Here is a 26,669-nt window from a genome sequence, read left to right on the forward strand (position 1 = left end):
GGGTGGGGGTTAGGTTTAGGATTAGTGCTAGGGTTAGGTTTAGGCTGAGGGTGAGTGTGAGGGTGAGTTTGAGGCTTGTGGTTAGGGTGAATTTGAGAGTTACGTTTATGGTGAGGTGATGGTTAGGGTGAGGGTTAGGGTTAGGGTCAGTGTTAGGGTGAGGGCTAGGGTGAGGGTGAGAGTTAGGTTTAGGGTTAGGGATAGGGTGAGGGTTAGGGTTAGGTTTAGGGTTAGGGTGATTGTGAGGTTGAGGTTCAGGTTTAGGTTTAGTGTGAGGGTTATGCTTAGGATTAGTGTTAGGGTTTGGGTTAGGCTTAGGGTTTGGTTGAGGGTACGGTTAGCGTGAGGTTTTGGGTGATGGTGAGGGCTAGCGTGAGTGTGATAGTTTGGGTGAGGGTTAGGGTGAGGGTAAGTGTTAGGGTGAGGGTTAGGGAGAGGGTGAGGGTTAGAGTTAGTTTTAGGGTGAGGGTGAGGGTTAGGATGAGGGTTAGGTTTAGTGTTTGGGTGCGGGTGAGGGCTAGGGTTAAGGTGCGGGTTAGCGTTATGGTGAGGGTTATTTGAGGGTTAGGGTTAAGATTAGGGTTAAGGTTAGGGTTCGAGTTAGGGTGATGGTTAGGGTTAGGGTGAGGGTGAGGTTTTGGGTGAGGTTTAGGGTGTGGGTGAGTCTTAGTGTTAGGGTGACTGTTAGGGTGACGGTGAGGGTTAGGGTGAGGGTGTGGGTTAAGATTAGGGTGAGGATGAGGGTTAGGGTGAGGGGTATTGTTAGTGTTAGGATAGGGTGTGGGTGGGTTTTCAGTTGAGGGTGAGGGTGAGGGTTTGGATTAGGTAAATGTTATGGTTATTTTTAGGGTGAGGATTAGGGTGACGGTGAGTGTTATGGTGAGGGTTTGTGTCAGGGTGAGGGTTAGGGTGAGGGTTCGGGTGAGGGTGAAGGTTTGGGTGAGGTTAGGGTGTGGGTGATGGTTAGGGTTAGGGGGTGGTGATGGTTAGGGTTAGAGTGAGGGTTAGGTTGACCTTGAAGGTTAGCGTGAGGGTGAGGGTTAGGGTTACAGTTTGGGTGAGGGTTAGGATTAGTGGGACGGTTAGGGTTAGCTTTAGGGTTAGGATGAGGGTAAGGTTTAGGGTGAGGTTTAAGGTGAGGGTGAGGGTTTGGGTTAGCATTAGGGTTAGGTTTAGGGTTAGGGTGAAGTTTAGGGTTAGGATTATGGTTAGGGTGAGGGTGAAGGTTAGGATTTGGGGTAGGGTGAGGGTTAGGTTTAGGGTGAGGATTAGGGTTAGGGTTAGGGTTAGATTTAGGATGAGCATTAGGGTTAAGTTTAGGGTGAGTGTTAGGGTGAGGGTGAGTGTGAGGGTTAGGTTTAGGGTTAGGTTTAGGGTGAGGATTAGTTTTAGCATTAGTGTTAGGGTGAGGGTTACGGTTAGGGTGAGAGTTAGGGTTTGGTTAAGGGTGAGGGTGAGGTTGAGGGGTTGGGTTAGTGTGAGGGTGAGGTTGAGTGTGAGGGTGAGGGTTAGGATTAGGGTGAGGGTTAGGGAGAGGGTTAGCGTGAGGGTTAGTGTTTGGGTTAGGGTGAGGGTGAGTGTGAGGATGAGGGTAAGGGTAAGGGTGAGTGTTAAGGTGAGGGTTAGTGTTAGGTTTAGGGTTAGGGTGAGGGTGAGGGTGAGGATTAGGTTTAGTTTAAGTGTTAAGGTTAGGGTTAGGGTGAGGGTGAGCGCTAGGATGAGGGTGAAGTTTAGGGTGAGGGTGAGGATTTGGGTTAGGTTAGGTTTAGGGTGAGAAATTGGGTGACGGTAATGGTTAGGGTGAGGCTTTGTGTCAGGGTGAGGGTTAGGGTTAGGATTAGTCTGAGGGTTAGGGTGAGGGTGAGGTTTAGGGTAAGGGTGAGTGTTACGGTGAGGGTGAGAGTTCGGGTGAAGGTGATGGTTAGGATGTTTATGAGGCTGAGGGTAAGAGTTAGGTTTAGGGTGAGGTCTAGGGTTTGGGTTAGGGTTAGGGTTAGGAGTACGGTTAGGGTGAGGGTTTTGATGAGGGTTAGGGTGAGGGTGAGGTTTAATATTAGTGTGAGGTTTAGGGTCCGGTTTAGGGTGAGGGTAAGTGAGGGTAAGTGTTAGGGTGAGGGTTAGGTTTAGGGTGAGGGTTAGGGTTAGGGTGATAGGGTTTGGGTTAATGTTAAGGTTAGGTTTAGGATGAAGGTGATGGTGAGGGTTAGGGTTAGGGTTAGGTTGAGGTTTATGTTTAGTTTGAGGGTCAGGTTGAGGGAGAAGGTAAGGTTTATGGTGAGCATTAGGGTTAGGGTTATGGTGAGGGTTAGGGTTAGGGTTAGGGTTAGGGTGAGGGCTAGGGTGAGGGTGAAGTTTAGGGTGTGGGTTTGGGTTAGGTTAGGTTTAGGGTGAGATTTTGGGTTACAGTAAGGGTTAGGGTGAGGGTTTGGGTCAGGGTGAGGATTAGGGTTAGGATTAGGCTGAGGCTTAGGGTTCAGGTGAGGTTTAGGTTGTGGGTGTGTGTTCGGATGAAGGTGAGGGTTCGGATGTTTGTGAGGCTGAGGGTAAGTGTTAGCGGTAGGGTGAGGTCTAGGGTTTGTGTTATGGTTATGGTTAGAGATAGGATTAGTGTTAGGGTTAGGTTGAGGGTTAGGATAAGGCTTAGTTTTAGGGTTAGGGTGAGGTTTAGGGTTAGGGTTAGGATGAGGGTTAGGGTTAGGGTGAGGGTTAGGGTTAGTTTGAGGGTTAGGGTTAGTGTGAGTGTTAGGGTTAGGTTTAGGGTGAGGGTAAGTGAGGGTAAGTGTTCGAGTGAGGGCGAGGGTTAGGGTTAGGGTGAGGGTTAGGTTTAGGGTTAAGTTTAGGGTGAGGGTGATGGTAAGGGTTAGGTGGAGGTTTAGGGTTAGTTTGTGGGTTAGAGTGAGGGTGAGGGTAAGGTTTAGGGTTAGGATTAGGGTGAGGGTGAGGGTGAGGGTTAGGGTTACGGTGAGGGTTAGGTTAAGGGTGAGGGATAGGTTTAGGGTGAGGGTTAGGGTTAGGGTTAGGTTTATGTGAGGGTGAGGATTAGGGTTAGGGTTAGGGAGAGGATTAGGGTTAGGATTGGGGTTAGGGTAAAGGTTAGGGTTAGAGTTAGTATTAAGGTGAGGTTTAGGTTTAGGATTAGGGATAAGGTTATTGTTAGATTTACAGTTAGGCTGAGGGTTAGGGTTATCTTAGGTTTAGTGTGAGGGTGAGGGTGAGGGTTATGTTTAGGGTTAGTGTTAGGCTGAAGTTGAGGTTGAGGGTGAGGTTTATGGTTAGGATTAGGGTGATGGTGAGGGTTTGGGTTAGGATTAGGGTTAATCATAGGGTGAGGGTTAGGTTTGTGGTAAGGGTACGCGTTAGGGTGAGGTTGAGGGATAAGGTTAGGGTAAGGGTGAGGATTAAGGTGAAATTTTGGTTTAGGTTAGGGTGAGGGCAAAGGTTAGGGTGAGGGTTAGAGTGAGGGTGAGGGTTAGGATAAGGGTTATTGTTATGATGAGGCATAGGGTTAGGGTGAGACTTAGGGTTTTGTTAGAGTGAGGGTTAGTGGGAGGGTGGGGTTTATGGTTAGGGAGAGGTTGAGTGTTTGGGTGAGGGTGAGGGTGAGGGTTAGGATTAGGGTTAGTGTTAGCTGAGGGATAGGGTGAGGTTTAGGATTAGGGTTATGGTTAGGGATAGGGTGAGGTGTAGCATTAGGGTTAGGCTTAGTGTGAGGGTTAGGCTCAGTTGTAGGGTTAGGGTTAGCATGAGGGTTAGGTTTAGTGTGAGGGTTTGGGTTAAGGTTAGTGTTAGGGTGAGGGTTAGATTTAGTGTGAGGGTTAGGGTTAGGGTTAGGGTTAGGGTGAGGGTAAGGGTTCAGATGAGGGTTATGGTGAGGGTGAGTGATAGGGTTATTATTAGGGGTATTTTGGGGGTTTGGGTGAGGGTTAGGGTTAGGGTTAGATTTAGGGTGAGGGTGAGGGTTAGGGATAGTGTTAGGGTGAGAGTAAGGTTGAGGTTGAGTGTTAGGTTGAGGGTGAGGTGAGGGTTAGGATTAGGATTAGGGTTAGTGTTAGGCTGAGATGAAGGTGATGGTGAGGGTTAGGTTTAGGGTTAGGTTGAGGGTTAGGCTTAGTGAGAGGGTAAGGGTGAGTGTGAGGGTAAGGTTTAGGGTGAGGATTAGGGTGAGGTTGAGGGTTAGTGTTAGGGTTAGGGATAGGGTGAGGGTTAGTTTAAAGGTGAGGGATAGGATGAGGGTTAGGGTTAGGGTTAGGGTTAGGGTTAGGGTTAGGGTTATTGTTAGCTTTAGAGTTATGTGAGGGTTAAGGTTAGGGTTAGGATTAGGGTGAGCATGAGTTTGAGGGTTAGGGTTAGGGTTATGGTTAGGGTGAGGGTTAGGATTAGGTTTAGCTTTAGTTTTAAGTTTAGGGTTAATGTGAGTGTTAGGGTTAGGGTTTGGTTTTGGGTTAGGGTGAGGGTCAGGGTTAGGGTGAGGGTTAGGGTGAGGGTGAGAGTTAGGCTAAGATTTAGGTTAAGGATTAGGATCACGTTGAGTGTGCGGGTTAGGGTTAGGGTGATGATTAGGCTGAGGTGTAGGGTTAGGTTTAGGGTTAGGGTGAGTAATAGTGTAAGGGTTAGGGTTATGGTTAGGGTGAGGGTTAGGGAGAGGTTTAGGTTTAGTGTTAGGTTTACGGTTACCGTGAGTGTTAGGCTTAAAATGAGGATTATGATGAGGAGTAGATTTAGGGTTAGGTTGAGGGTTAGGGTGAGTGTGAGTGATAGGGTTAGGGTTAGTGTTAGGGTGAGGTTAAGCTTTAGGGGGAGGGTTAGTGTTAGGATGAGGGTTAGGTTTAGGGTTAGGGTTAGGGTGAGGGATAGGGTCAGGGTAAGGTTTAGTGTGAGGGTGAGTCTGAGGGTGAGGGTTAAGGTTAGGGTTAGGGTTAGAGTGAGGTTTAGGGTGAGGGTTAGAGTTACGGTTAGGATGAGGGTTAGGGTGAAGGTGAGGGTTAGGGTTAGGGTGAGTGTTACGGTGAGCATGAGGGTTAGGGTTAGGGTGAGGGTTAGGGTTTGGGTGATGGTTTGGGTTAGGGTTAGGGTGAGGTCTAGGGTGAGGATGAGGATTAGGGTAGGGTTAGCAATAGGGTGAGGATTGGGGTTAGGGTTAGAGTGTGGGTTAGGATGAGTGGTAGAGTTAGTTTTAGGGTGCGGGTTCGGTTTAGTGTGAGGGTTAGGGTGAGGGTGAGGGTAAGGCTTCAGGTGAGAGAGTTAGGTTGAGGGTGAGTGTTTGGGTTAGCATTAGGATTAGGGTGAGGGTTAGGGTGATGGTTAGGGTTAGTGTTGGGTTAGCGGGAGTGTGAGTGTGAGGGTTAGGGTAAGGGTGAGGTTGAGGGTTATGGTTAGGTTTAGGGTGAGATTTAGGGTCAGGATTAGGGTTAGAATTAGGTTTAGGGTTACTTTAAGGGTGAGAGTTAGGGTGAGGGTGAAGGTTAATATTAGGGTTAGGTTTAGGGTGTGGGTTAGGGTGGGGGTGAGGGTGAGGTTTAGGGTGAAGTTTAAGGTTAGGGTGAGGGTTAGGGTTAGGATTAGGTTTGGGGTGAGGACTAGTTTGACGGTGTGGGTTAGGGTTAGTGTTTGGGTTAGGGAGAGGCTTAGTGTTAGGGTTAGGGTGAGGGTTAGGTTGAGGGGTAGGGTTAGGGTTCGGGTGAAGGTTAGGTTTAGTATGAGGGTTAGAGTTAGAGTTAGGGTTAAGGTTAGGGTGAGGTAAGGGTTAGGGTGAGTGAGGGTTAGGGTTAGACTGAGTGTTAAGGTGAGGGTTAGTGTGAGGGTTAGGTTAAGGGTTAGGGGGAGGGTTAGCATGAAGTTTAGATTTAGGGTTAGGGTGAGGGTTAGCATGAAGTTTAGAGTTAGGGTTAGGGTGAGGATTAAGTTGATGGTTAGGGTTAGGGTTGGGGTGAAGGTTAGGTTTAGTTTAAGGGTAGAGTTAAGGTTATGGTTACGGTTAGGGTGAGGTTAAGGTTTAGGGTGAGGGTTAGTGTTAGAATGAGGGTTAGGGTTAGGGTGCGGGTAATGGTGAGGTTTAGGATTAGGGCGTGGGTTAGCGTGAGTGTTAGGGTTAGGGTTACGGTTAGGGTGAGGGATATGGTCAGGATAAGGGTTAGTGTGAGGGTGAGGGTTAGGGTTAAGGTTAGTGTTAGTGTTAGGGTGAGGGTTAGGGTGAAGGTTAGGATTAGGGTTATGTTGAGGTTTAGGATTAGTGTGAGGGTTGGGGTTAGATTTAGGGTTCGGGTTAGGGTTCGGGTAAGGGTTTTGATGAGGTTTAGGGTGAGGGTGAGGGTTAGGGTTAGCATTAGCGTTAGGTTGAGGGTTATGGTTATGGTTAGCTTTAGTGTTAGTGTTAGGGGTAGGCTGATGTTTAGGGTTAGGATTAATGTTAGAGTTAGGTTTAGGCTGAGGGTTAGGTTGAGGGTGAGGGTTACTGTTTGGTGAGGGTAAAGGTTAGGGTGAGGGTTAGGGTTAGTGTTAGTGTTAGGGTGAGGGCTAGTGTGGGGGTGAGGGTAAGGGTTAAGTTTAGGGATAGGGTGAGGTTTAGGGTTAGGGTTAGGGTGAGGGTGAGTGTTAGGCTGAGGGGTAGGGTTAGGGTTAGCCTGAGGGCTAGGTTTAGTGTGAGGTTTAGGGTTAGGGTTAGGGTTAGGGTGAGGATTAGTTTTAGGTTTAGGTTTAGGGTTGGGTTAGGGTGAGGTTTGAGGTGAGAGTTAGGGTTAGAGTTAGGGTTAGGGTGAAGGTTAGTGTGAGGGTAAGGGTTAGGGTGAGGGTTCTGATTAGGATGAGGGTTAGGTTTAGGGTTAGGCTGAGAGTTAAGGTTAGGTTATATTTATGGTGAGGGTGAGGGTTAGGGTTTGGGTTAGGTTTACAGTTAGGTTTAGCGTTAGGGTGAGGTTTAGGGAAAGGGTTAGGATGAGGCTTAAGGTTAGGGGTAGATTTAGGTTTAGGGTGAGGGTTAGGGTTAGTGTGAGGGTTTAGGTTAGTGTTAGTTTTAGGGTGAGGTTAAGGGTTAGGGCGAGGGTTAGTGTTAGGATGAGGGTTAGGATTAGCGTGAGGGTTATGGTGAGTTGTAGGGTTAGTTTGAGGGTTAGCGTGAGGATTAGGGTTAGGGTTAGGGTTAGGGTGAGGGATAGGGTCAAGGTAAGGTTTAGGGTGAGGGTTAGGGTGAGGGTGAGGGTTAAGGTTAGGGTTAGGTTAATGGTGAGGCGTAGGGTGAGGTTTAGGGTTAGGGTTACGGTTAGGGTGAGGGTTAGGTTGAGGGTTAGGGTTAGGGTGAGGGTTAGGGTGAGGGTTAGGGTCAGGATGAGGGTTATGGTTAGGGTGAGGGTTATGGTTAGGGTGAGGGTGAGGTTTAGGGTTAGGGTTAGGATGAGGGCTAGATTGAGGTTGAGGGTTAGGTTTAGGGTTAGGGATAGGGAGAGGATTAGGGTTAGGGTTAGGGTGAGGGTGAGAATTAGGCTGAGGTTTAGGATTCGGTTCAGTTTGAAGGTTAGGGTTAGGGTTAGTGTTAGGGTGAGGGTTAGGGTTAGAGTTAGGTTTAGGTTTAGGGTTATTGTTAGGGTTAGTGTGAAGGTGAGGGTGAGGGTGATTTTTAGGGTTAGGGTTAGGTTTAGAGTGAGGGTGAGTGTTAGGGTTAGGATTTGTATTAGGGTTAGGGTTAGGGTTAGGGTGAGGATTAGGTTTAAGGTGAGGGTTGGGGTTAGAGTGAGGTTAGAGTTAGGTTTCGGTTTAGAGGTAAGGTTAGGGTGAGGGTTAGGGTGAGGGCTAGGTTGAGGGGGAGGTTTAGGGTGAGGGTAAGGGAGAGGGTGAGGTTTTGTGTTCAGGAAGGGTTAGTGTTATGTTTAGTGTGAGTATTAGGGTGACAGTGATTGTTAGGGTGAGGGTTTGGTTTAGGGTGAGGGTTTGGTTTAGAGTGAGGGGTATGATTAGGGTTAGGCTCAGACATAGGGTTAGGGTGATTTTTAGGGTGAGGCTGAGGGTTAGGTTAGGGTGAGAGTTCGGGTGAAGTTGAGGGTTAGGGTGTGGGTGAGGGTTAGGGTTAGGGTGATGGGGAGGGTTAGCGACAGGGTGAGGGTTAGGGTTATGGTTAGGATGAGGCTAAGGGTGAGGGGTAGGGTTTGGGTGAGGCTTAGGGTTAGTTTGAAGGTTGGGTTTGGGTTAGGGTTAGGGTGAGTCTAAGGGATTGGGTGAATGTTTGGTTGAGGATGAAGTTTAGGGTGAGGGTTCGGGTTAGGGTTAGGGCTATTGATGGGGTTACGGTGAGGGTGAGTTGGAGGGGGAGAGGGAGGGGGAAGGTTAGGGTTAGGGTTAGGTATAGGGTGAGGGTGAGTGTGAGGGTTAGGTTTAGGATTAGCATTAGGGTTAGGGTTAGGCTGAGGGTGAGTGTGAGCTTTAATGTTAGAGTTAGGGTGATGGTTAGGTTGAGGGTCATGGTTAGGGATAGGTTGAGGTTTAGGGTTAAGGTGAGTGTTAGGATTAGGGTGACGGTGAGGGTGAGGGTTAGGCTTAGGATTAGGGTTAGGATTAGGTTTAGGGTGAGCTTGAGTGTGAGGGTGATTGTGAGGGTTAGGTTTAGTGTTAGGTGTAAGGTTAGGGTTAGGGTTCTGGTGAAGGCTAGGTTGAGGGTGAGGGTTAGGGTGAGGTTGAGGGAGAAGGTGAGGATTTGAGTTAGGAAAGGGTTAGTGTTAGGTTTAGGGTGAGGATTAGGGTGACGGTGACAGTTAGGATGAGCTTTTGGGTTAGGGTTAGGGTTAGGGTTAGGTTTAGTCTCAGAGTTATGGATAGGATGATGTTTAAGGTGAGGGTTAGTGTTGGGTTGGGTTAGAGTTAGGGTGAAGGTGACGGTGAGGGTTAGGGTTAGGATTAGGGTTAGGATTTGGGTTAGGGTTAGGGTTAGAATGAGGGTGAGGGTGAGGGTTAGGGTAAGGGTTAGTGGTAGGGTTAGGGTGAGGATTAGGGTGAGGGTGAAGTTTAGGGTGAGTGTTAGGATTAGGGTGTGGTTTAGGTTTTAGGGTTAGGGTTAGAATTAGGGTGAGGTTGAGGTTTAGGTGTAGGTTTAGGTTTAGGGTTAGGGTTAGGCTGAGGGTGAGGTTGAGGGTGAGTTTTAGGTTTAGGGTTAGTGTTAGTGTGAGTGTTAGGGTTAGGGTTAGGGTTAGGATGAGTGTTAGGGTGAGGGGTGGGGTTAGGGTTAGGGTAAGGCTAAGGATGAGTTTGAGGGTTAGGGTTAGGGTTTTGGTGAGGGTTAGCGTTAGGGTTAGGTTTCGGTTGAGGCTTTGGGTGAGGGTTAGTGTTAGGGTTAATGTGAAGGTTAGGGTTAGGGTTATGGTTAGGGTTACGGTGAGGGTAAGGGTTAGGGTGAGGGTTAGGGTTAGGTTTAGTGTGAGGGTTAGGGTTAAGATTAGTGGTATGGTGAGGGTAAGGGTTAGGGTGAGGTTTAGGATGAGGGTGAGGCTTAGGGATAGGGTTAGGGTGAAAATGAGGGTTAGGGTAATGTTTAGGGTTAGGGATAGGATTAGGGTGAGGGTTAGTGTTGGGTAGGGTTAGAGTTAGAGGGAAAGTTTGGTAAGGGTTATGTTTAGGGTTAGGGTGAGGATTAGTGTGAGGGTGAGAGTTAGGGTTAGGGTTAGGGTGAGGATTAGAGTTAGGTTTAGCGATAGGGTTAGGCTGAGGATAAGGTTTAGGGTTAGGGATGGTGTAAGGTTTAGGATTAGGGTTAGGGTGAGGGTGAGGGTGAGGGTGAGGGTTAGGGTGAGGTTTAGGGTTAGGGTGAGGGTGAGGGTGTAGGTGAGGTTCAGTGTTACGGTAAGTGTTAGGCTGAGGGTGGGGGTGAGGGAGAGGGTTAGGTTTAGGATTAGGGTGAGGGTGAGGGTTAGTTTTAGGGATAGGGTTAGGCATAGGTTGAGGGTTAGGTTTAGGTTTAGTGTTAGGGTTAGGGGTAGGGTGAGGGTGAGCGTGAGAAATAGGATTAGGGTGAGGGTGATGGATAGGTTTAGGATTAGGGTGAGGAAGAGGGTGAGGGTTAGTGTTAGGATTAGGGTTAATCTTCGGGTGATGGTGAGGGTGAGAGTTAGGTTTAGGGTTGGTAGTACGTTTAGGTTTAGGCTTAGGGTAAGGATGAGGGTGAGGGTAAGGGTTAGAATTAGGGTTATGTTTAGGGTGAGGGTGTGGGTTAATGTGAGGGTGAGTGATCTGGTGAGGTTAAGGGTTAGGGTTTGTGTTAGGGTTAGCTTTAGGGTGAGGGTTAGGGTTAGGTTTAGGTTAGCCTGAGGGTGAGGGTGAGTAATAGGGTTAGGGTGAGGGTGAAGATTAGGGTGAGGGTTATGGTTAGGGTTAGTTTTAGGGTGATTGTGAGGGTGAGGGTTAGGGTTAGTTTTAGGCTTAGTGTAAGGGTGAGGTTGAGTGTGAGATTTAGGTTTAGGGTTAGTGTTAGGTTCAGGTTTAGGCTTAGGGTGAGGGTGAGGATGAGGGTGAGTGTGAGGGTTAGGTTGAGGTTGAGCATTAGGGTTACGGTGAGGGTGAGGGTTAGGGCTAGGTTGAGTGTTAGAGTTAGGGTTAGCGTTAGGGTGAGGGTTACGGTTAGGGTTAGGGTGAGGTTTAGGCTTAGGATGACGGTGCGGGTGAGGGTGAGGGTTAGTTTTAGCATGAGGGTGAGTGTTAAGTTTAGATTGAGGGTTCGGTTTAGGGTGATGTTTAGTGTTAAGTTTTGGGTGAGGGTGCGGGTGAGCGTGAGGTTTACAGTGTGGTTGAGTGTTAGAGTTAGGGTGATGGTGAGGGTTAGGGTGAGGGGGAGGGTTAACTGTAGGGTTAAGTTTAGGGTGAGGGTTGGGGTTAGGGTTAGGGTTAGGGTGAGGATTAGGATGAAATTTAGGGTTAGGGTTATGGTTAGGGTTAGGATTAGTGTGAGGGTTAAGGTTAGGGTTAGGGTCAAGGATAGAGTGAGTATAAGGGTTAGGGTGAGGTTTAGGGTGAGCATGAGGTTTACGGTTATTATTAGGGTTAGAGTGAGTGTTAGGGTGAGGGTGAGGGTGAGGGTTAGTGTTAGGGTTAGGATTTTGGTGAGGGTGAGGGTTAGGATAAGGTTTAGGGTTAGCGTTAGGGTTAGTGGAGGGTTAGTTTTGGGTTAGGAATAGAGTTGGGGTTAGGATCTGCGTTAGGGTGAGGGTGAGGTTGAGGGTGAGGGTTAGAGTTTCGGTTAGTGTTAGGCTGAGGGTGAGGGTGAGGGTGAGGGTTAGGGTTAGGAATAGGGTGAGGGTGAAAATTAGTGTTAGGGTTAGGTTTAGGCTTAGATTGAGGGTTAGGGTTAGGGTTATTTTTAGGGTTAGGGTTAGGTTGAGGGTGAAGCATAGGGTTAGGATAAGGGTGAGGATTAAGTTGAAAGTTAGGGTTAGGGTTAGGGTGAGGCTTAGTGTGAGGGTTAGGTTTAGAATTAGGGTTAGGGTTAGGGTGAGGGTGAGGGTGAGGGATAGGGTTAGGTTGATGGTGAGGGTTAGGGTGAGGGTTAGGGTTAGGGTTAGTGTGAGGGTTAGCTTTAGGATGAGGGTGTGGGTTAGTGTTCGGGTGAGTGTTCGGGTGAGGGTGAGGGTTAGAGTGTGGTTGCGGGTTAGGTTGCGGGTTAGGTTGCGGGTTAGGCTTAGGGTGACAGTGAGGGCTAGGGTGAGGGTGAGGGTAATTGATAGGGTTAGGGTTAGGGTTAGGTTTTGGGTTAGGGTGAGGGTGAGGTTTAGTTTGTAATTTAGGGTTAGGTTTAGGATTAGTGTGAGGTTTAGTGTTAGAGTTAGGGTGAGGATAAGGGTTAGGATGAGGGATAGGGTGAGGATGAGGGTTAGGGTCAGAGTTAGGGTGAGGGTAAGTGTTAGCCTTAGGGTTAGGGTAAGGGTGAGGCTTAGGGTGCGGGTTACGGTTAGGGTTATGGTTAGGGTGAGGGTTAGGTTGAGGGTTAGGTTTATGTTTGGGTTAGGGTTTGGGTTAGGGTCAGGGTGAGGGTTAGGTATAGGGTGAGGGTTAGGGTGACATTGAGGGTTAGGGTGAGGTTGAGGTTTAGGGTTAGGTTTGGGTTGAGGGTTAGGGTTAGGTTGAGTGTGAGGGTTAGGTTTAGAGTTAGGGTGATTGTTAGTGTTAGGGTTAGGTTTAGGGTGAGGGTTAGGCTTAGGTTGAGTGTGAGGGTGAGGGTTATGTTTAGGGTGAGTGTTATGATTAGGGTTAGGATGAGGGTTCAGTTTAGGGTGATGTTTATGGTTAGGTTGAGTGTGGGGGTTCATGTCAGGGTGAGGTTTAGGTTGTGGTTTAGGTGTAGGGTTAGGGTGAGGCTTAGGTTGACAGTGAGGGTTAGGGTGAGGGTGAGGGTAATTGATAGTGTTAGGGTTAGGGTTAGGTTTTGGGTTAGGGTGAGGGTGAGGTTTAGTGTGTAATTTAGGGTTAGGTTTAGGATTAGTGTGAAGATTAGTGTTAGAGTTAGGGTGAGGATAAGGGTTAGGATGAGGGATAGGATGAGGATGAGGGTTAGGGTCAGAGTTAGGGTGAGGGTAAGGGTTAGCCTTAGGGTTAGGGGAAGGGTGAGGCTCAGGGTGCGGCTTAGGGTTAAGGTTATGGTTAGGGTGAGGTTTAGGTTGAGGGTTAGGTTTATGTTTGGGTTAGGGTTTGGGTTAGGGTCAGGGTGAGGGTTAGGTATAGAGTGAGGGTTAGTGTTAGGGTGAGTGTTAGGTTTATTGTTAGGTTTAGGGTTAGGGTGAGGGTGAAGGTGAGGGATAGGGTTAGGGTGAGGGTGAGTTTTCGGGTTAGGGTTAGGGTTAGCGTTAGTGTAAGGGTGAGGGTGAGAGTTAGGTTTAGGGTTAATGTTAGGTTTAAGGTTATGCTTAGGGTGAGGGTGAGGGTGAGGGTGAGGGTTAGGGTGAGGTTTAGGGTTAGGGTTAGGATGAGGGTTAGGTTTAGGGTGATGTTTAGGGTTAGGGTTTGGTTTAGTGTGAGGGTGAGTGTTCAGGTGAAGGTGAGGGTTAGGGTTTGGGTGAAGGTCAGGTTAAGTGTGAGGGTTAGGGTGATGGTGAGGGTAAGGTTTAGCCTGAGTGTTAGGGTTAGGGTGAGGGTTAGGGTGAGGTTGAGTCTTAGGGTTACGGTTAGGGTTAGGTTGAGGGTTAGGTTTAGGGTGAGGGTTACAGTGATTGTTAGGCTTAGGGTGAGGGTGAGGGTGAGGTGAGGGTTAGATTTACGGTGAGGTTTAGGGGTAGGGTTAGGGTTAGGGAGAGGGTTCGGTTTAGGGTTAGTGTGAGGGTTTGGGTTAGGGTTAAGATTACGGTTACGGTGAGGGTAAGGTTTAGGGTGAGGGTTAGGATGAGGGTGATGTTTAGTGTTAGGTTTAGTGTGAAAATGAGGGTTAGGCTGAAGTTTAGCGTGAGTTTTAGGGTTAGGGTGAGGTTTAGGATTTAGGGTTAGTGTTAGAATTAGGGTGAGGGTGAGGGTGAGGTAAAGTTTAAGTTTAGGCATAGGATTAGGGTGAGGGTTAGGGTTGGGTTAGGTTTAGAGTTAGGGTGAAGTTGAGGCTGAGGGTTAGGTTTTGGATTAGGGTTAGGGTTAGGTTTAGAATGATGGTGAGGGTGAGGGTTAGGGTAAGGGTTAGTGGTAGGTTTAGGGTGAGAATTAGGGTGAGAGTGACGTTTAGGGCGAGGATAATGTTTAGTGTGAGGGTTAGGGTTAGTGTTAAGGTTAGGGTTACAGTGAGGGTGTGGGTTAGGGTGAATGTGATGTTTAGGGTGAGATTTAGGGTGAGGGTGAGTGTTAGGGTTATGCTTATGGTGAGGGTAGGTTGAGGGTTAGGGTTAGGGTGAGGGTTAAGGTTAGGTTTAGGGTTAGTGTAAGGGTTAGGGTTAGGGTGAGTGTTAGGGTTATTGTGAGGGTTAGGGTTAGGTTTAGGGTAGGGTGAGGGTAAGGGTTACAGTTTGGGTTAGGGGTAGGGTGAGGGTGAGGGTGAGAGTGAGGGTTTCGCTTAAGTAAGGGATAGGGTTATGGTTATGGTGAGGATTAGAGTGAGTTTGAGGGTTAGAGGGAGGGTTAGGGTTAGGGTGAGGGTTAGGGTTAGGGTGAGGGTCAGGGTTAGGGTTAGGGTGATGTTTTGGGTCAGGGTGAGTGTTACCGTGAGGTGAGGGTTCATATGGGGGTTCGGGCTACGGTGAAGGTAAGGGTTATGTTGACGGTGAGGGTTAGGATTAGGGTTAGGATGGGGTGACCGTGAGAGTGAGGGTGAGGGTGAGGTTTAGGGTTAGCGTGAGGGTTAGGGTGAGGGTAAGTGTCAGGGTGAGGATGAGGGTTAGGGTTAGGGTGTGAGTGAGGGTGAGGGTGAGGGTTTCGGTTATGTAAGGGTTAGGGTTAGTGTTACGGTTATGGTGAGGTCTAGTTTGAGGGTGAGGTTTAGTGTGAGGATGAGGGTGAGGTTGAGGGTTAGGGTGTGGTTGAGCTTTAGGGTTAGGGTGAGGGTTAGGGTAACCATGAGGGTTAGGTTGACGGTGAGGGTTAGCGTTAGTGTTAGGGAAAGTGTGAGTTTTAGGGTCAGGATGAGGGGTAGTGTGAGGGTTAGGAATAGGCTTAGGGTGAGGTATAGGGTTAGTGTGATGGTTAGGCTTAGGGTTAGGGTTAGGGTGAGGGTAAGGGTTAGGGTGAGGGTTCGGATGAGGGTGAGGTTTAGGGTTAGGGTGAGGGTTTGGGTTAGGATAAAGTTTAGGGTTATGTTTAGGGTTAGGGTTAGGTTTAGAATGAGGTTTATGTTGAGGTTTAGGGTTAGGGTTAGAGTTAGTGTTAGTGTGATGGTTTGGGTGAGTATAAGGGTTAAAGTGAAGTTTAGGGTGAAGGTGAGGGTGAGGGTTAGGGTTAGGTTTTGTTTTAGGGTTAGGGTAAGGGCTATGTTGAGTGTTATGGCTAGGTTGAGTGTGAGGATTTGGGTTAGGTAAGTGTTAGTGTTATGTTTAGGGTGAGGATTAGGTTGTGTTTGAGAGTTGGAGGGTTAGAGTTAGGGTGAGGGTTAGGGTTAGGGTTAGGGTCAGGGTTAGGTTTAGCGTGATGTTTTGGGTGAGGGTGAGGGTTAGCGTGAGGGTGACGGTTTGGGTGAGGGTAAGGGTTCGGGTGAGGATGAGCATTAGGTTAGGGTTAGGGTGAGGGTTAAGGTTAACGTTAGGGTTTCGGTGAGGGGTAGGGTTAGTGTTAGGTTAAGGGTAAGGGTTAGTGTGAGGGTTAGGGTGAGGGTAAGGGTTAGGGTGAGGATTAGGGTGAGGATGAGGGTTAGGGTTAGTGTTAGGGTTAGGGTGAGCGTTAGGGTGAGGGTTAGGGTTAGGGTTAGGTTTAGGGTGATGTTTTGGGTGAGGGTGAGGGTTACTGTGAGTTGAGGGTGGGGATGACGGTTCGGGTTAGGGTGAATGTAAGGGTTAGGGTGAGGGTGTGGGTTAGGGTTAGGGTGCGGGTGACCCTGAGAGTGAGGGAGAGGGTGAGTGTTAAGGTTAGCGTGAGGGTTAGGGTGAGGGTAAGAGTTAGGGTGAGGGTGAGTTTTAGGGTTAGGTTGAGGGTGAGGGTGAGGGTGAGGGTGAGGGTTTCTGTTAGGTAAGGATTAGGGTTAGTGTTAAGGTTATGGTGAGGGCTAGAGTGAGGCGGAGGTTTAGGGTGAGGATGAGGGTGAGGTTGAGTGTTAGGGTGTGGGTGAGTGTTAGGGTTAGGGTGAGGGTTAGGGTAACCATGAGGGTTAGGGTGAGGGTGAGGGTTAGGGTTAGGGTTAGGGTTAGGGTGAGTATTAGGGTCAGGATGAGGGGTAGAGTATGGGTTAGGGTCAGGTTTAGGTTGAGGTATAGTGTTAGTGTGAGGGTTAGGCTTAAGGTTAGGGTTAATGTTAGGGTTAGGGTGAGGGTAAGGGTTAGGGTGAGGGTTAGGATGAGGGTGAGGTTGAGGGTTAGGTTGAGGGTGTGGGTTAGGGTGAGAGTTAGTTTCAGCTTTAGGGTTAGGGTTAGATTTAAGGTTAGTGTGAGGGTTAGGGTGAGGGTAAGGGTTAAAGTGAAGGTTAGGGTGAGAGTGAGGGTTAGGTTTAGGTTTAGGGTTAGGGTTAGGGTGAGGGCTATGTTGAGTGTGAGGGTTAGGTTGAGGTTGAGGGTTTGGGTTAGGTAAGGTTTAGTGTTATGTTTAGGGTGAGGATTAGGTTCAGTTTGAGGGTTAGAGGGAGGGTTAGGTTTAGGGAGAGGGTTAGGGTTAGGGTTAGGGTTAGGTTTAGGGTTAGGGTTAGCGTGATGTTTTTGGTGAGGGTGAGGGTTAGCATGAGGGTGAGTGTTTGGGTGAGGTAAATGGTTAGGCTGAGGATGAGGGTTAGGTTTAGGGTTAGGGTGAGGGTTAGGGTTAGGGTTAGGGTAGGATTAGGGTTAGGGTTAGGGTTAGGCTGAGCGTGTAGGTGAGGCTGAGGGTGAAGGTTAGGGTTACGATTAGGCTTAGGGTGAGGGTGAGGGTGAGGGTTATGGTTAGGGTAAGGGTTAGGGTTAGGGTTAGGGAGAGGATTAGGGTGAGCGTGGTGGTTAGGGTGAGGATTAGGGTTAGGGTGAGGGATAGGTTTAGGTTTAGGGTGAGGGTTATGGTTTGGATGATGTTTAGGGTGAGGGTGAGGATTAGTGTGAGGGTCAAGGTTCGGGTGAGGATGAGAGTTAGTTTGTGCGTGATGTTTAGGATTAGTGTGAGGGTTAGGGTGAAAATAATGGTTGGGGTGAGGGTGAGGATTAGGGTTAGTGTTAGAGTGATGGTTAGGGTAAGGGTGAGTGTTAGGGTTAGGGTGTTAAGGTTCGGGTTAGGGTGAGGTGTAGGATTAGGGCGAGGGTGAGAGTTAGGATTAGTGTGAGGGTTAGGGTTAGCTTTCTGGTTCAGGTTAGGGTGAGGTTAAGGGTTTGGGTGAGGCTTAGGGTGGGGTGAGGGTTAGGGTTAGCGTTAGGATTAGGGTGAGGTTTAGGTTTAGGGTTAATGTTAGAGTTATCTTGAGGGTGACGGTGAGGCTTAGGGTTAGGATTAGTGTTAGGGTTAGGTTTAGGCGGAGGGTGAGGGTTACGGTTAGGGTGAGGGTGAGGGTTACGTTTTGGGTGAGGTGAGGGTTAGGGTGAGGGTTAGGGTTAGTGTCAGTGTTAGGGTGAGTGCTAGGGTGAGGGTGAGGGTTAGAGATAGGGTTAGGGATAGGGTGAGTCTTAAGTTTATGGTTATGGTTAGTGTGGGGGTTAGGGTGAAGGATAGGATTAGGGTTATTGTGAGGGTTGCTTTTAGTGTGAGGGTTCGGGTTAAGTTTAGGGTTAGGATGAGGTTTAGGTTTAGTGTGAGGGTTTCAGTTAGTGTTAGGGTTACGGTGAGGTTTAGGCTGACGGTTAAGGTGAGCGTGAGTGTGAGGGTTAGGGTTAGGGTTAGGTTAAGGGTGAGGGTTAAGGTGAGGGTTAAGGTTAGGGTTAGGGTGATGGTTAGTGTGAGGGTAAGGGTTAGGGTGAGGGTTAGAGTTAGGGTGAGGGTTAGGGTTAGGGTGAGGGTAAGGGTTAGTGTTAGGGTTAAGGTTAGGCTTAGGGTCAGGGTGAGGGTGAGGGTTAGTTTTAGGGTTAGGTTGAGATTTAGGGTTAGGGTTAGGGTGAAGTTGAGTGTTAGGCTGAGGGGTAGGGTTTGTGTTAACATGAGGGTTATTTTTAATGTGAGGGTTAAGGTTAGAGTTAGGGTTAGGGTGAGTGTTAGTTTCAGTGTGAGGGTTAGGGTTAGGATTAGGTTTTTGTTGAGGGTGAGGATTAGGGTTAGGGTTAGCATTGGGGTTAGGGTGAGTGTAATGTTTAGGGTGAGGTTTAGGGTGAGGGTGAGGTTTGGGGTTAGCGTTAGGGTTAGGTTGAGGGTTAGGGTGAGGGTTAGTGTTAGGGTTATGTTTAGGGTGAGTGTGAGGGTTAGGGTTTGGGTTAGGATTAGGGTGAGGTTTAGGGTGAGGGTTATGGTTAGGGCAAGTGTAAGCGTTTGGGTGAGTGTTAGGTTGAAGGTGAGATTTAGGGTTAGGGTTAGGTTTAGAGTTAGGATTAGGTTTAGAGTTAGGGTGAGGGTTAGGGTTAGGGTTAGGGTTATGTTAGGGTGAGGGTAAGGGGTAGGGTGAGGGTTAGGGTTAGGCTGAGGGTGACGATGAGGGTGAGAGTTAGGGTTAGGCTTAGTGTTACGATGAGTGTTAGGGTTTGGTTTAGGGTTAGGATGAGGGTTAGGGTGAGGGATAGGGTTAGGGTTAGGGTGACGGTGAGGGTTATTATTAGGGTTAGGATGAGGGGTAGGGTGAGGGTTAGGTTTAGGTTTAGGTTTAGGGTTAGGGTTAGGGTGAGGTTTAGGGTGAGGGTTAGGGTTAGTGTTAGGGTTGGGGTTTGGGTGAGTATTAGATTTAGGGTGAGGGTTTTTGTTAGTTTTAGGGTTAGGGTAGGTTGAGGGTAAGGTTTAGGGGTGAGGGTTAGTTTTAGGGTTAGGGTGAGGGTTCGGGTGAGGGTTAGAATTAGGATGAGGGTGAAGTTTAGGGTTAGGTTTATGTTGAGGGTTAGGGTCAGGGGTAGGGTAAGGGTTAGTGTGAAGGTTAGGGTTAGTGTGAGGGTTTGGGTTAGGGTTAGGGTTAGGGTGAGGGTGAGTGTTAGGGTGAGGATGAGGGTTAGGTATAGGGTTAGGGTTAGGTTTCGGGTTATAGTGAGGGTGAGTGTTAGGGTTAGGATGAGGTTTAGGGTTACAGTTAGGGTTAGGGTCACATTTAGGGTTAGGTTTAGGGTTAGGGTGAGGGTCAGGGTTAGGGTTAGGGTTATGTTTAGGGTTAGGGTGAGGTTTAGGGTTAGTGTTAGGTTTAGGGTTTGGGTGAGTGTTGGGTTGAGGGTTAGGGTTAGGGATACGGTTAGGCTTAGGGTGAGTATGATGGTGAGATTTAGGTTTAGGGTTAGGGTGAGGGTGAGGGTTAGGGTTAGGGTTATGGTTAGGGTTAGGGTGAGATTTAGGGTTAGTGTTAGGTTTAGGGTTAGGGAGACTGTTAGGGTGAGTTTGAGTGTTAGCATTAGGGGTAGGTTTAGGGTTAGTGCGATGGTAAGATTTATTGTGAGTGTTAGGGTGAGGGTGAGGGTGAGCGTTTCGGTGAATTAAGGCTTAGGTTTAGGGTTAGCGAGAGGATTAGCGTTTGGGTGAGGGTTAGGGTGAGTGTTGGTGTTAGGGTTAAGGTGAGGGTTAGGGTTAGGGTGAGGGTGAGCATGAGGGGTTCGGTTAGGTAAGGGATAGGGATAGGGTTAGGGATAGGTTGAGGGCTAGTGTGAGGCGTAGGGTTATGGTTAGAGTGAGGCTTAGGTTTAGTGTGAGGGTTAGGTTTATGGATAGCATTAGGATTAGGGTGAGGGTAAGGGTTAGGGTAAGTGTTAGGATGAGGGTGAGGTTTAGGGTTAGCCTTAGGGTTAGGGTTTGGGTTAGGGTGAGTGTTAGGGTTAGGTTTAAGGTGAGGGTGAGTGTTTGGGTTAGGGTTAGGGTGAAGGTTAGGGTTAGGGTTAGGGCTAGCTTGAGAGTGAGGGTGAGGTTTAGGGTTAGGATTAGGATGAGGGTTAGGGTTAGGTTTAGTGTTAGGGTTAGGGTTAGGCTTAGTGTTAGGGTAAGGGTGAGGGTTATTGTTAGGGTGAAGGTTAGTGTTATCGTTTGCGTGAGGGTTAGGGTTAGCGTGAGTGTGAGGGTGAGTTTTAGGGTTAGGTTTAGGGTGAGTGTTAGGGTTAGGTTTTGTGTTATGGTTAGGGTTAGGCTTAGTGTTAGGGTGATGGTGAGGGTGATTGTTAGGGTGAAGTTTAGGGTTAGGGTTAGGGTGAGGTTTAGGGTTAAAGTAATGTTTAGGGTGAGGTAGAGAGTTAGGATGAGGTTGAGTGTTAGGGTGAGGGTTAGGGTTAGGTTTAGGGTGAGGGGTAGGCTGAGGGTTAGGGTTAGTGTCATGGTTATGGTTATGGGTAGGGATAGGATGAGGGTGAGGGTGAGGGTGAAGTTTAGGGTTAGGTTTAGGTTTAGGGTTAGGGGTAGGCTGAGGGTTAGGGTGAGTATGAGGCTGAAGGATAGGGTTAGGGTTAGGGTGAGGGCTAGGTTGAGGGTTTGGGTTAGGGTGAGGGTGACGGTTTGGGTTAGGTAAGGGTTAGGGTTATGGTTAGGGTGAGGATTAGGTTGAGTTTGAGGGCTAGATGGAGGGTTAGGGTTAGGGTGAGGGTTAGAGTTAGGGTGAGGGTGAGGGTTAAGGTTAGGGTGATGTTTTGGGTGAGGGTGAGGGTTAGCGTGAGTGTAAGGGTTAGGGTGAGGATGAGGGTTAGGCTTAGGGTTAGGGTGAGGGTTAGGGTTAGCGTTAGGGTTTTGGTGAGGGGGAGGGGGAGAAGAGGGTTAGTGTTAGGGTAAGGTTTAGGGTTACTGTGAGGGTTAGGGTGAGGGTAAGTGTTAGGATGAGGGTTAGGGAGAGGTTGAGGTTTAGGGATAGTGTGTTAGGGTTAGGGTGAGGTTTAGGGTGAGGGTTAGGGTTAATGTGAGGGTGAGGGTTAGGGTTAGGATTAGGGTTAGGTTTAGGGTTAAGGTTAGGGTTATAGTTAGGGTGAGGGCAAGGTTTAGAGTGAGGGTGAGATTTTGGGTGAGGGTTAGGGTGTGGGTGAGTCTTAGTGTTAGGCTGAGGTTTAGGGTGACGGTGAGTGTTAGGGTGAGGGTGTAGGTTAGGGTTCGTGTTAGAGTGAGGGTTAGGTGAGGGGTATGGTTAGATTATGGATAGGGTGAGGGTGGGGTTTAGAGTGAGGGTCAGGGTGAGTGTTTGGGTTAAGTAAATGTTATGGTTATGTTTAGGGGGAGAATTAGGTTGATGGTGAGTGTTATGGTGAGGGTTTGTTTCAGGGAGAGGTTTTGGGTGAGGGTGAGGGTTCGGGTGAGTGTGAAGGTTTGGGTGAGGGTGAGGGTTAGGTTGACGGTGAGGGATAGGGTGACGGTGAGGGTTAGGGTTACAGTTAGGGTTAGGGTTAGGATTAGTGGTAGAGTTAGGGTTAGGTTTAGGGTTAGGGTGAGGGTAAGGTTTAGTGTGAGGTTTAAGGTGAGGGTTTGGGTTAGCGTTAGGGTTAGGTTGACGGTTTGGTTGAAATTTAGGTTTAGGGTTATGGTTATGTTGAGGGTGAGGGGTACGGTTTGGGTTTGGTGAGGGTTAGGGTTAGGGTGAGTGTTAGGGTTAGGGTTAGATTTAGGATGAGGCTTAGGGTTAAGTTTAGGGTGAGGCTTAGGGTGAGGGTTAGGGTTAGAGTTAGTGTGAGTGTTAGGCTGAGGGTGAGGGTGAGGGTTAGGTTTAGGGTTAGGTTTAGGGTGAGGATTAGGGTTAGCATTAGTGTTAGGCTGAGAGTTAGGGTTAGGGTGAGGGTTAGGATTAGGGTAAGGGTGAGGTAATGGTAAGGGTTAGGGTTAGATTTAGGATGAGGGTTAGGGTTAATTTTAGGGTGAGGGTTAGTGTGAGCATTAGGGTTAGAGTTAGGGTGAGGGTTAGGCTGAGGGTGAGGGTGAGGATTAGGTTTAAGGTTAAGTTTAGGGTGAGGATTAGGGTTAGCATTAGTGTTAGGGTGAAGTTTAGGGTTAGGGTAAGTGTGAGGGTGAGGGTGAGGGGTAGAGTTATTGTGAGGGTGAGGGTGAGGGTGAGGGTGAGTGTGAGTGTTAGGATTAGGGTGAGGGTTGGGGAGAGGGTTAGGGATAAGGTATGGGTGAGTGTTAGGGTGAGGGTAAGGTTAAGGGTTAATGTTAGGGTGAGGGTTAGTGTTAGGTTTAGGGTTAGGGAGAGGGTTTGGATGAGGGTGAGTTTGAGGATTAGGTTTCATTTAAGGGTTAAGGTTAGGGTTAGTGTTAGGGTGAGGCCTAGGTTGAGGGTGAAGTTTAGGGTGAGGGTGAGGGTTTGGGTAAGTTTAGGTTTAGGGTGAGGATTAGGGTGACGGTGAGGGTTAGGGTCAGTGTGAGGGTGAGGGTTAGGGATAGGCTGAGGGTTAGGGTTAGGGTGAGGTTTAGGGTGAGGGTGAGTGTTAGGGTGAGGGTGAGAGTTGGGGTGAAGTTGAGGGTTAGGATCTTTGTGAGTCTGAGGGTTAGAGTTAGAGTTAAGGTGAGGTCTAGGTTTTGGGTTAGGGTTATTGTTAGTGATAGGGTTAAGTTGAGGGTTAGGGTGAGGGTTTGGGTAATGCTTAGGGTGAGGGTTAGGATTAGGGTTAGTGTGAGGTTTAGGGTTAGGGTTAGGATGAGGATTAGTTTCAGGGTGAGGGTTATGGTTAGGGTGAGAGTTAGGGTTAGTGTGAGGGTTAGGGTTAGGTTTAAGGTGATGGTAAGTGAGGGTAAGTGTTAGGGTGAGGGTTAGGGTTAGGGTGAGGGTTATGGTTAGGGTGAGGGTTAGGGTTAGGGTTAAGGTTAGGGTTAGGTTTAGGGTGAGGGTGATAGTGAGGGTTAGGTTTAGGGTTAGGTTGAGGTTTAGGTTTAGTTTGAGGGTAAGTGTTAGGGTGAGGCTAAGGTTTATGGTGAGCATTAGGGTTAGAGTTTGGGTTAGGATTATGGTTAGGTTGAGGGTTAGGGTTAGTGTGAGGCTTATGGTTAGGTTTATGATGAGTGTAAGTGAGGGTAAGTTTTAGGGTGAGGGGTAGGTTTAGGGTGAGGGTTAGGGTTAGGGTGAGGGTTAGTGTTAGGGTTAAGGTTAGGGTTAGGTTTAGTTAGGTTTAGGTTAGGTTTAGGGTGATGGTGAGTGTTAGGGTTATGGTTAGGTTGAGGTTTAGGGTTAGTTTGAGGGTAAGGGCGAGGGTGAAGATAAGGTTTAGGGTTAGGATTAGGGTGAGGGTGAGGATTAGAGTTAGGGTTAAGGTGAGGGTTAGGGTAAGGGTGAAGGGTGAGGGATAGGTTTAGAGTGAGAGTTAGGGTTAGGGTTAGGTTTATGGTGAGGGTGAGGATTAGGGTTAAGGTTAGTGTGAGGGTTAGGGTTAGGGTTGGGATTACGGTGAGGGTTAGGTTTAGGGTTAGGGTTATGGTGAGGTTTAGGGTTAGGATTAGGGATAGGGTTATGTTAGCTTTAGAGTTAGGCTGAGGGTTAGGGTTAGGGTTAGGTTTAGGATGAGCCTGAGGGTGAGGGTTAGGTTTAGGATTAGTGTTAGATTTAGGGTTAGGCTGAAGGTAAGGGTGAGTGTGGGTTTGAGCGTTACAGATAGGGTTAGGGTTAGGGTTAGAGTGAGGGTTAGTTTTATTTTGAGTGTTAGGGTTAGGGTTAGAGTTAGGGTTAGGCTGAGGGTAAGGGTTAGGATGAGGGTTATGTTGAGGGTGAGGTTTAGGTTTAGGGTTAGGGTGTGGGTTAGGGTTAGTGTGAGGTTTAGGGTAAGGGTTAGTATTAGATTTAGGGTGAGGATAAGGATTAGGGTTAGGGATAGAGTGCAGGTTAGGTTTAGGTTTACGGTGAGAGTGAGGTTGAGGTTGAGGGTGAGGGTAAGGTTAGAGTTCGTGTTAGGGTGAGGGTGAGGGTGAGGGTTATGGTTAGTGTTAGTGTTAGGCTGAGGGTGAGGGTGAGCTTGAGTTTTAGGGTTAGGATTAGGGTGATGGTGAGGTTTAGGTTTAGGGTTAGGGTTAATCTTAAGGTGAGGGTTAGGGTTAGGGTAATGGTTAGGGTTAGGATGAGGGTGAGGAATAGGTTTAATTTAAGGGTGAGGATTAAGATGAAAGTTAGGTTTAGGTTAGGGTGAGGGTAAGTGTTATCGTGAGGGTTAGGGTGAGGGTGAGGGTTAGGCTTAGGGTTATTGTTATGTTGAGGCGTAGGGTTAGGGTGAGAGTTAGGATTTTGGTTAGAGTGAGGGTTAGTGGGAGGTTGGGGTTTACGGTTAGGGTTAGCCTGAGGGTTAGCTTCAAGGTGAGGGTTAGGTTTAGGTTGAGTGTTAGGGTGAGGGTGAGGGTGAGGGTTAGGATTAGGGTTAGTGTTAGCTAAGGGCTAGGGTGAGGTTGAGGGTTAGAGTTAGGTTTAGGGATAGGGTGAGGTATAGCATTAGGGTTAGGGTTAGCAGAGGGTTAGGTTTAGGGTGAGGGTTAGGGTTAGGGTTAGGATTAGGGTGAGGTTAAGTGTTCAGATGAGGGTTATGTTGAGGGTGAGTGATAGGGTTAGTATTAGGGTTAGGGTGAGGGTTAGGGTGAGGGTTAGGTTTAGGGTGAGGGTGAGTGGGAGGTTTAGGGTTAAGTTTACGGTGAGCTTTAGGGGTAGGGTGAGGTTTACGGTTAGGGGTAGTGGTAGGGTGAGGGTGAGTGTGAGATTGAGTGTTAGATTGAGGGTGAGGGTGAGGGTTAGGGTTAGGATTAGGGTTAGGGTTAGGGTTAGGCTGAGAGTAAGGGAAATAGGGAGGGTTAGGTTTAGGGTTAGGTTGTGCGTTACGCTTAGTGTGAGGGTAAGTGTGATTGTGAGGGTAATGTTTAGGGTGAGGATTAGGGTGAGCGTGAGGGTTAGTGTTAGGATTAGGGTTATGGTGAGTGTTAGGGTAAGGGTGAGGGATAGGGTGAGGGTTAGGGTTAAGGTTATTGTGAGGTTTAGGGTTAGGGTTAGGGTCATTGTTAGCTATAGAGTTATGTGAGGGTTAGGATTAGGGTGAGCATGAGTTTGAGGGTTAGGGTTAGGTTTAGGGTTAGGGTGAGGGTTTGAGTTAGGGTGATGTTTATGGTGAGGGTGTGGGTTAGTGTGAGGGTGAGTGTTGGCGTGAGGGTAAGGATTAGGGTGTGGATGAGGGTTAGCGTTAGGGTGAGGGCTAGGTTAGGGTTAGGGGTAGGGTTAGTGTTAGTTTTAGGGTTAGGGTTAGGGTTAGGGTGAGGGTTAGCATTAAGGTTATGGTAGGGTGAGGGTAAGGGTTAGGGTGATTGTTAGTGTTTGGCTGAGGATGAGTGTGAGTATGAGTGTAAGGGTTAGGGTTAGTGTTACAGTTAATGTTAGGCTTAGGTTAGGGTTAGGATGAGGGTTAGGGGGAGGGGTAGGTTTAGGATTAGGGTGAGGGTGAAGGTGAGGGTGAAGGTTACGGAAAGGGTGAGGGTGAGGGTTAGGGTTAGGGTTAGGGTTAGGGAGAGGTTTTGGGTAAGGTTGAGGGTTAGGGTTAGGGTTGGGTTATGGTGAGGGTTAGGGTGAGGGTTGGGGTTAGTGTTAGGGTTAGGGTGAGGTTGAGGTTTAGGGTGAGGTTAAGGGTCTTAGGGTGATTGTGAGGTTTGGGTTTAGTGATAGGGTTAGATTGAGTTGTAGGGTGAGGGATACGTTTAAGGTTAGTTTTAGGAGAGGTTTAGGGTGAGGGTTAGGTTTAGTGTTAGGCTTAGGGTTTGGGTGAGTGTTAGGATTAGAGTGACAGTTAGGGTTAAGTTTACGGTAATTGTTAGGGTGAGGGCTAGGGTGAAGTTTAGGTTTAGTGTTATGTTTAGGGTTAGGGTGAGTGTTAGCGTTAGTGTGAGAGTTAGGGTTAGTGTTAGGTTTTGGGTTAGGGTGAGGGTAAGGGTTAGGGTGAGGGTTAGGGTGAGGGTGAGGTTTAGGCTACGGGTTAGGTTAAGGATTTGGGTCAGGTTGATGGTGAGGGTTAGGGTTAGGGTGAGGATTAAGCTGAGGTGTAGGGTTATGGTTAGAGTTAGGGTGAGGCTGAGGGTGAAGGTTTCGTTAAGTAAGGGTTAGGTTTAGGGTTAGCCAGAGGATTAGGGTGAGGGTGAGGATTAGTTTGAGGGTTAGGTTTAGGTTGAGAGTTAGGTTTAGGTTGAGGGTTAGGGTTAGGGTGAGGGTGAGGTTTAGGATTAGGGTTAGGGATAAGTTGAGGTTTAGCGTGAGGGGTAGCGTTAGGGTTAGGGTGAGGGTTAGTTTTAGGGTTAGGGTTAGGGTTAGGGTGAGGGATAGGGTCACAGTAAGGGTTAGGGTGAGGAGAGAGGTAGGGGAGGGTTAAGGTTAGGGTTAGGGTTAGAGAGAGGGTTAGTGTGAGGTTTATGGTTAGGGTGAGGGTTAAGGTGAGTGTTAGGGTTATGGTTAATGATATGTTGAAATTTATCATGAGGGTTAGCGTTAGGGTTAGGGTGTGGGTTATGGCAAGGGATAGGGTTATTGTGAGGTATAGGGTCAGGGTAAGGGTGAGGGTGAGTTTTAAGGTTATGGTTGGGGTTAGAGTGAGGTTTAGGGTGAGGTTTAGGTTTAGGGTGAGGTTAAGGGTCTTAGGGTGATTGTGAGGTTTGGGTTTAGTGATAGGGTTAGATTGAGTTGTAGGGTGAGGGATAGGTTTAAGGTTAGTTTTAGGAGAGGTTTAGGGTGAGGGTTAGGTTTAGTGTTAGGCTTAGGGTTTGGGTGAGTGTTAGGATTAGAGTGACAGTTAGGGTTAAGTTTACGGTAATTGTTAGGGTGAGGGCTAGGGTGAAGTTTAGGTTTAGTGTTATGTTTAGGGTTAGGGTGAGTGTTAGCGTTAGTGTGAGAGTTAGGGTTAGTGTTAGGTTTTGGGTTAGGGTGAGGGTAAGGGTTAGGGTGAGGGTTAGGGTGAGGGTGAGGTTTAGGCTACGGGTTAGGTTAAGGATTTGGGTCAGGTTGATGGTGAGGGTTAGGGTTAGGGTGAGGATTAAGCTGAGGTGTAGGGTTATGGTTAGAGTTAGGGTGAGGCTGAGGGTGAAGGTTTCGTTAAGTAAGGGTTAGGTTTAGG

Source organism: Dipodomys merriami, unplaced genomic scaffold, assembly GCF_024711535.1.
Source record: "Dipodomys merriami isolate MVZ:Mamm:240054 unplaced genomic scaffold, mDipMer1.0.p SCAF_66, whole genome shotgun sequence".
NCBI classification, from domain to species: Eukaryota; Metazoa; Chordata; class Mammalia; order Rodentia; family Heteromyidae; genus Dipodomys; species Dipodomys merriami.